Source organism: Pygoscelis adeliae, unplaced genomic scaffold (genome assembly GCF_000699105.1).
Source record: "Pygoscelis adeliae isolate BGI_AS28 unplaced genomic scaffold, ASM69910v1 Scaffold186, whole genome shotgun sequence".
In the NCBI taxonomy this organism is placed as follows: domain Eukaryota; kingdom Metazoa; phylum Chordata; class Aves; order Sphenisciformes; family Spheniscidae; genus Pygoscelis; species Pygoscelis adeliae.
The window spans coordinates 7826834-7836601 of NW_008825071.1; positions in this window are offsets into that span (position 1 = coordinate 7826834).

Consider the following 9768-nt stretch of genomic DNA (forward strand, 5'->3'; position numbering starts at 1 on the left):
TGGTGCTTAGGGACATGGTTTAGTGGTGGACTTGGCAATGCTAGGTTAATGGTCGGACTTGATGATCTTTTTCCAACCTAAATGGTTCTGTGATTCTATTTTCATTCAGTATTTTTCTTTCATGTAGTTAGTTACCTTGTCTCATGTTGTTGTACTCACATTGCAGTACCATTCAGAAGTACTGGGTTCTGGGAAGCTTTTAAGAAGAAGCTGAAATTCTATGGAAGTTGAGGGGGGGGAAGTGCAAAATGAGGCTCACACTTCCACAAGTCCATAGGAAAATTCTTGAAGAGATTTTAGTATTTTTGTTTCTTCTGAAAAGGAGCCTTGTTTAAAAATTAAGCTTTTTTTAGAAGCTTCTGGATTGATTTTTTTTTTTTTTTTTTTTTAATCCTCCTAGCCACCTTCCAGTCTATGCATTGCAGCACACTCCTCTATGTGACTTGTTTCATTTTTAATAATCTGGTTTGGGGACACCCGTGACCACAGCTCCCGAAAAAGCTATGCTAAGATACTACTCTCTCTTTTTGCTATTCAATAAAAATGCATCCAAGACTTCAGAAAAGTTAACAGCATATTGTCCATTAAGCTGTTAAGTCGTTAACTTGTCTTGTTTGAAACAAGGTCCCGGTTTGCCCTAAGGTGTCAGACCACACCTGACAAGTTATAAATTTGATGATTCATAAAGTGCGGTTAACCGGGGGGTTGGGAATGTCTGAGGAAGCTAATCCTGTTTGATAGAGAAAATGGTGGTAGTCATCAGCTAACAAAGCAAAAATGTGCTCACTGTGAAAGGTAAATGTTTAATGGAAACCTCATCTCCATTTACATAAATGCCAGTGTTTTGAAAGGTATTTTCTTTTTTTGCTGTTACCTAACAGAAAAAAAATGCATGGTTCTGTACTTGGGCACTCCTAGCTCATTTTTCCTTTGCAGTTCCTAACTTCAAATATTCAATATGTCATTTAATAAATACATTTTTGGATTCTTTTATATGCCATTTGTAGTTTCAACATTGTTTTCAAGCCTCCCTCCCCCTCCCCCCCCCTCAAAGGTTCTAGAGCAATTTGGAGGACAGAGGGGTTGGTTTTCAGTTTGTTCTTAATGAGGGATTTAATGTATTTCTTAATGAAACAGTGTTTACTGCATTAAAATATGACCAAAGGCTCTCTTGCAAGCCCTTACTTGCAGTTAAAGGCTTATTCATATGAAGGTTTCATGATCAATCTTCTGATTGATGCTTGTTTAAGTTTTTGTACAAATTGCATTTCAAGTAGCAATTTAAATATTTCTGTACACTGTTAGTACATCACCGCGTGCAGCAAAACCACAAGACCCTGAGGTACTCAAATATCTCTGAATAAAACAAGCCACAGGATCATGTATAAACAGATATAAATATGGGGGGGGAAAAATTGCAAGGTGCTGGAAGACTGTGTACTGTATAAATATCTAAGATACTAAATAGATAAGACTGTAGCAACAGTGAAAGAAAACATAAGCAAAGCCAGTTATTTCGATCCATAAATGAAGGTTAAGGCATGCAGTTCCTCTTTGCTCCTGGACAAAACCCAGCAATAGAGACAGACGGTTGTTTAACAACTGCCTTTGCAGCATGTGTAGCTGCCTGTTCCTTTAACTGGTGGTAGCGGTGCGTTAATCCAGAAAATGGAGGCTTATTTTGTGTGCTTCTCCGTTGTCCTGGGATGAAACACTTTCTTGCAAATTTGTGAAGTTTTGTATAAGCTGAATTAGGCGTGGTGGGAAAATCATAACTTAAATGTGTGTGGTGAGGGCTGGCTGCTTTTAGATCTTTGATCTATGTTGCTCTAACGTACTGTGTTTGAGTCCTGATTGCAAACTACCAAAGGATGATTGTTCCTTGCTAATTACCCTTACTGAAGTAACAGGCTGGCTAGGTGATGTGGTGGTAAGTCTAAGTCAGAATGAGCTGTAGTGGTGTTCATGAGATGAAATTACTATAGAGAGGTAGCCAAAAAAAGGCCAAAACCAGGTGAAGTAAGTTGCTTCTCGAAGCACTGCAAATGAGGGGGAAAATACTTGAAATACGTACAGATAATGAAAGTGAAAAGCTCAAGCGATGGTAATGTTAAAGAAGGCCTATGAGTGATAGCAGGTAGCAAGTTAGTTGCTAAGTTACGAGGCAATTTTGGACAGCAGCTATGTAGGCAAGGATGGTTTAACGGGTCTGTGCTGAAGTTCCCATGTTCAGAGATTATATGGAAGCATTATGTCAGTGTCAAATCGTCGCACGCAGAGCACGGCGATTCTGTTGCTGGAAAAGATATCTGCGCTGCCGCGGAAAGGAGCTGCCTTGCTTTCTGCTCCACACAGGGCAGGGGGAGGGGGGGGCCGCCAGCCTTGGTGCCTCGCTCTGTCCCACACTCAGATGAGTCCACCAAATTCCAGCTCCTACTGGGATAGTTATACAGGGAAATCCAGCTTTTAAGAGCAGAGAGGTAGTTCCTGCCTATTTTTCATAACACTTCCTACCAGGGCTGCAAGCACTTAAAAATTCTGCCCTCTCAGAAGAGATCCCAGCCTGCCCGAGGATAGGAAACAATGGGCCTTGGCATAATCTTTTCTGCAGTGGGGATGAAATAGGACTGTTGAATGATAAAAAGAGACTCTAATCTTTCGCTGGGATCCCAAGGGCTGAAGGGCTTTTCTCCCAGAATGGATTCTAGCCTTTCCAAAGACAAAGAATGGTGTATTCAGTAATGAGTCCCTAGCTAGCCAGCATAATAGATTCGCTCGATTTAAACCTTGTCCTGAGAGACCTGTATGCGGGTTGCTTTTTTTTTATTTGTGGTCTCTGCTACCATAGAGCTCGGATCGATGAAACTGCTCATCAAATATGTAACTAGCATTTGTGATGGAGATTGATAAATATGGCTAAGTACAAGGTAGGTATTACACAGACTTTGTTTCTTGCACTGATGCAGTGGACTGACATAGGCTGTTGCCAGAACCTCGATTTCATTCTTTTTGGTATGTGATCAATGTTAGTCAACCAGCCAGACTTAAGAAGCCACATTTGGTCTGTCTGGCCCCTTTCCCAATACATCCAATCTAATTTACCATGGTTTGCTACCTCCAGTAGGATGGGGGGGCTTTTCAAATAACATAAAGGAAAGAATACTTGGAGATGTAAAAGGAAAATTGCATGAAAAGAAGTATAGTTTTACCAAGGGTAGATTGTGCCAGACTAATTTGGCAACTTTCTTTGGTAATAACTGTATAAGAGACTTTGTAGGCAAAAGAAACGCAATAAATCTTGACTTCAGGTTCCACATAATCTAACTTGAAGAAGATAGAAAGATAATGCTGTTAAGAAGTAACCTCATGATGGGAAGACAAAGAGAGTTCTGTTTGCTGGTGTTCAAGAAAGACCAATTCAAACTATAAGTGTTCTGGAGAAGGGTTACTAAGACGCTCAGAAACGTGGATTTATTTAGCCTAACAAATGAAAACTGAAGCTAGTTGACTCTGGGTGTGCTCTCAAGGGTACTATGTTAGTAGCAAACACAAGAAAAAGGAAAGAATTATTTAAGGTGAAGGACAGACTTGCCATAAGTACATTTAGGATGGAAATTATAAAGATGTTCCTGACCACCAGAGAATTTAGGATTTGGAATACTGGTCCAGTAGAAGCATCAAGAAGAAATCTGGTTGGAAGACTAATACGAACCAACATGGTCACATTATACTCTGTGGTGCTTATGTTAGTGAAGACAGGACTCTATAGGGAACTTACCTCTGTTTATATAAACACTGGAGGGAAACGCTTTTTATTTTTTGGTTAGCTGGAAACTTTTACCAGAGTTGTAACTACAACATTATATCCATTGGTTCAAGTGTCAGGACTATGTCAGCGTTTTTTTTACAGTAATTTCAGTAGATCAAAAAACACGTCATGCCCTGGTGTTCAATGAGTATGAAAAATGCAATTTTTAAAGGGGTTTGGGTTTGTTTTTTTCAGTCTTCTAATGTTCTGCCAATGCATCTGAGATAATTTACTGTAAAACTCAAGACAGCACTAATAGGCTACTCCCCTCAATATAGCATGAGTTTGAAAGGGGGAACATCTAGATTCTGAAGTGCACTAAGCCTTATTTTCATCTTGAAAAAAATTTTAAATTACTTTAAAGATATTTTTAATATATGTGAACATCTAATTATAGCTAAAGATAATCTGCACTTCAATTATCCTCCCTTCCTGCTAGGTCCTCGGCAGATGAACAATCCCAGGAAAAGTCTTTACCCTGGGTGCTCTCTACCTCACTATACCTTAATAGATCTTCTGTCCTGCTCCCAGAAGTCCAAAGGTGAAAAAGGGTAAGAGTCTATATATGTGTGTGCACATGTGCAGGGAGGGCAATGAAGGACACATCTGCCCTGTTTTACATTCACTGTGCCCAGCCCTAGTGTTTATGCACACAGTTACGTCTGTACCCAGTCCTGGTATGAACAAAGGAGTTTCTCACACTGTTATGAAAGCCATTTCTTAGAGTGCCAAAATCCTAGGCCCATAAGCAATTTGGTTGTTTTACAGTCTTCTTGACCTCCCTCTGCGATCTGTCCGAAACTGCAAAAGCCAACTCATTTCACCACAGCCTTAGCACCTTGCTCCCCTTCAGCCTGGGTACCTCCCAGGGGTACCTCTGCTGCTCCTCACTATCCTGGTCCTGCAAGACCTCTTGCTGGAGGTCTGGAGCAGTATTTCAACAGCTGGCCTCAGCCCAACTGAGACCAATAGGAAGTTGCAGCCATCTTGAGGGGAAACGGATGAAATGGAAGCCTTTCCCGGTATCCTGATGGCACAAGTAACCTCTGCTCCTTTTCCGTTCACCGACTCCAACTGCTGGTCATCAGCCAGTTCTCAGATGTTGCAACACCGCACTGCAAGCCTTTGTTTTCTCATGCTTTGCTCTGTAGCCCCACGCTGCTGGCAATGCCTTGTTTCACCTTTGGTGAAATGACACGCATCTGCTCCTCCTGAAGTGCTGTGTCCTGCCCTCAGCCAACAGAAGAGTTGCCGTAACGGAGATGTTAAGGTGTGATGGGGAGAGGAAATTAAGTGATTTGGGAGGTGCAAGCTTTCAGCTTGCCTGTCCTCAGCCATTTACTTCTTTGTTTAGGTTTGCTGGGGAGAAACAGATAAGGCCCTTTAAAGAATGTTCTTAATTGGCAGCTTGGTAAAGCGGCAGTGGGAGTGTGTGTTGAAGAAACTGGAATAAACAACAAAACCAAAACATAAGGTCATGATTCAAGCAAATATGCCAGAGGGAGCACTCGGAGCAGACTATGTTTATTGCTCAATGTAGTCTAAAGTCCAGCGTGCGGATGCAGTCCAATGGAGCTCTCCTAAAGCTGGGAATGGAGAGGTGCACAGAGAGCAGACCACAGAGGAAGCAGCATGTTTTCTTTTGGAAAGGGGCAATAATGATTCTGCAGTAGACTGGAAATATTTAGCCATATAAAAGGTCTCAGTGTTAGCAGCAGCAATAGAAGCTTTCACACATTTCTTTATTAAAAAAATAAATCAGACATTAACTTTTAGCATGAGATAGCAGGTCAGTCACCACGTCTTACACAAACTATTGCAGTTGAAAATGACTGTGGGAAAACTTCCTAATTAGCCCTGTTGGGGTTTTTTGTTTTTTAAGAAGAAAAAAGTAGCTGAACTTCTGAATCTAGTTTCCTGTGGAAACAAAGCTTATGCAATCAGTGTTTGTCCTGTACCTAATAATTTTTGTAACCCTGTGGCAAATCAGATTTTGACTAACTTTGAAAGAGTGATAATGTTAGACATAATTATTTTTTTTAAAACACTTCATAAAATCTGGCAGCAGGGTAAGGGACAGAGAGTCAGGTTACTGCCTTGACTGAAGAAAAGGCAAGAGGATCTTGGCCATTATATGTTGCTTGCCAGCCAGCTGGCCAGTCAGCACACACGTGCTGACAGTGAGTATTTTTATAGCTGCAGAGTAGTCCCAGAGTTTGTTGTCTCTTGGTAGTGACAGTGTCATCGGAGGCATGAGGAGAGCTAGGATTATTGTGGTGAAGGAGAAAGATGTGGGACAAAGGACAACAAATCTGTAGGAAATCAGGCTTCGTTAGTTCTGCTGCTCAGGAACAACATGTTTGTCTAACAATAGCTTTCTGCCCGAGCACATACGTCAGAACCAGATTAGATTTCTATTTGCATATGTCTCAGTAATTCCTCTGTCATAAAACTCCTCAATTTCTCTTTCTTCCTGAAGGCTTGGGTCTCTCCTGGAAAGTAACTGTAAAAGTTGCATCTTATTTCTTAATAGATGTATTACTCTGTTTACTTAAAGTCAGATGAACTGGGTTTAATAACAACATCAAATGCTGCTTTTTTTAATTCTCTTGGCTCTTCAGAAACAACATAACAGAGAAAGGAAATGAGCTGGATGCAATTCCATGTTGTGCGCACACACACTGAGAGCAGAACCTGAAGACAGTATTGTTGTGCAATGTAAACAAGGCATGAATTTATCCTACAGAACCCTTGTAGCTGATGATCTGAGGGGGAAAGAATCCAATGGATTTCTGAAGCATAGGATGAGCCTGTAGCACTGACAGGAAGAACAGGATTTTTTGTTTTCTTGTAAACTGAGCACATTTTATATGTACTTGTTGAAATAATAAGCGTGGGGGGGGAGGGGGGGGCGGGGGGGGGGGGGGGGGGGGCAGGACCACAAGAAAACTTTTACAGCCACTGTTCAAAGGAATGTTGTAGCATCCAAAGGAGTTTTTAATCTGCAGGGAGAGAGAATTTGAGCTGTGCTCTTCTTTCTGTCTGATGTAGTCTAAGGTCTGTATTATGCTCATTATAATGATATCAGTGCTTCTAAATTAAAGTAGCAATGCCCAGATTCCACAGGGATGTGTGTCACAGAAATGCATGTGCTAGTAATTAAAACAGAATTTTCAAATATTGCTTCAGATTCAGACAAGAACCTTTTTTTATGCAGTTGTGTAATAAAAAAAGGAAGCTGGAGCCAAACTGGGGGGGCAGCATTAATACATGACACAGCCACTGACACTACATGAGACCTTGTGCGCTATTGTTGCCGATAGCCACACCGAAGAAAAGAAGTGTTTTCAAATACTAGGTAGCATTTCAGAAGCTCAGCTTTTATGGAAGTCCATCCGAGCTCCAGCTGAATGTTCCCACTGCTAACCACTTTGAAAATTCACTCCAAAGAATAACTAGTCACCTAGAAAGAAAATGAGATACAATTACAATGAAACAGATATTACTTTATTAGATCCTACCGCTGGGCTACTCAGTATCCAGCCATTAGTATTGTGCCTTTTCAGGGGCAAGTATTTGATGCTTCAGGGGGGAAAAAAAAAGGCACAAAGAGCCAAATAAGCTGCGCTGCACTTCGTGGGGGTAGGGGATAGTCCTTCCTGATCCCCCCATGGACAATGGGTTTGTGAAAAGAAATACAGAGCAATTACCCTAATCACAGTCTTAGCAAATGCGATTAACGATCAAACAGTTTTCCAACATTTTGGCAAATCCTGTCTTAGTGTTATTTGCCTTGAATTCCTCCCACAGCAATAAGCGATGGAAGTTGACGAAATGCAAATGCAAAAAGCACTACCTTTTGTGTCCCAGGGGTGCTATAACTTGATTATATCCGACCTACTCTTTAGTAGCTGACCTAATTTCTTCTGTTGTTGTAGTTTTAGAAGGAAGTTTTTACAGGCTCTTTGATACGTAGTAGTACTCCAAAGTATTTTGGACAAAAGAAGAGATGAAAAATAGTCTTTTGTTCCTGGTACATTGTCGGTTTAATTTAGTTGGGTGTGTCTGGTGGAGGAACAGAGGAGCATAATTTTAAGACTTTCTGATTTTGTTCACCTTGCATTTATGTGTTCTGAGGCTAAAATTAAGCTTGTGTTGCACATGTACGATGGCTAATGAATTAGCTCCAGTCATCAGCTTAAAGAAATTTTACACTGGGTCAAACCTAACGCATTGGTACACTTACAATCTAGCAGCTCAGATCTACTTTCAGAACAAACACCTCAAATGTGTCATTAAAAGGCTAAAATACACCCCCTGGCAAGGCCTGCATCCCAATAAGGTGGCTGTGTGAGTCCTAGGCTGAGTCAAGGGGACCCTGCTAAAAGCAGCACTTTGCCCAGCGCGGTGGCGAAGGGGATGGGATGTGTCTCACACAATTTTTGCAGTAACTTGCTATGGTCTGTCGATGTTTGCTCAGTTGCACCTAGTCAAACTGGTTTACATTGTTTCCTGCCTCATCATTTGTAAGTAATCCTTTCTTTTTTCTTATTTTTTTTTAACTTGCTGATGCTCACAGTTGTGCTAGCATTGTTATTAGAAAGTATCAAGGTGGAAAAAATAGAGTGGGCTTCCGAGGCCTTGTCCGGAGTTCAGATTTAACTGCTCATTTAAGCAATTAATACATACCTAGTCAATGGTTTACATTGTTTCCTGCCTCATCATTTGTAAGTAATCCTTTCTTTTTTCTTTCTTTTTTTTTTTTTAACTTGCTGATGCTCACAGTTGTGCTAGCATTGTTTCCTGCCTCATCATTTGTAAGTAATCCTTTCTTTTTTCTTATTTTTTTTTAACTTGCTGATGCTCACAGTTGTGCTAGCATTGTTATTAGAAAGTATCAAGGTGGAAAAAATAGAGTGGGCTTCCGAGGCCTTGTCCGGAGTTCAGATTTAACTGCTCATTTAAGCAATTAATACATATGACTGAGTGTAGCGCAGTGCTTCAGAGTCTTCCCAGCCCTTCCCTATGTGGTTCAAGTAACTACATTTTTTCTGCCGTGGCACGTGCCTAGTGTGCTAGCATTGTTATTAGAAAGTATCAAGGTGGAAAAAATAGAGTGGGCTTCCGAGGCCTTGTCCGGAGTTCAGATTTAACTGCTCATTTAAGCAATTAATACATATGACTGAGTGTAGCGCAGTGCTTCAGAGTCTTCCCAGCCCTTCCCTATGTGGTTCAAGTAACTACATTTTTTCTGCCGTGGCACGTGCCTAGTGAGAAATCAGAAAGTGGTTTTTGAATGGCACGAGCTGAAACCTTTCCCCTTGCTCACAAGGGGAGAAGGGCTGGCTTGCAGCAATTTTTAATCCAGGAATGCAAACTCTGGGGAGGTTAAGTCTCTTGAATAGCTGTGACAGCAGTCCTAATTTAGAGTAAAGCATTCTGGGACTAAATAAATGGCACACCAGAGGGAGAAGGAGATCTGGAAGGAGCCTGCAGAAACTGTGGACAAGTAACCTAGGTTATTGTGCTAATGAGATTATGTTTTGCTTTGAGATCTACTCCTGTAGGGAGAGACTGAGTCACTTTGTCTTGGCCTATGTCATGGGGAGGGGGAGGCTAGGATTTCTTTTTCATGACCAAAATGGCTGTACAGCTGCCAGGCAGCGCCTTGATTCCATGGGCCCCCGCCTCACAGCTGTCCGGGAGAGCTATAGGGAACTTTTCCTTTCAGCCTTCTCTATGCCACCAGCCACCGTTCTCCAGCCAAGCCTCTCCAGACCTCCCTTACGTCCAGGCATCCAGGCATTGCCCCGCACGCCCTCCAGCATTTTTAGCTTCTCCACTGATGTTTGGTGAGATCGCTTTCCCCCCTGGGGTCCAGCCTGGGAAGTGGCTGACAGCAGGGTCTCCCCCTGCCTCCCACCCCACTTTCTCTGGGCTGGGGCTTTCCTCCCCACAGC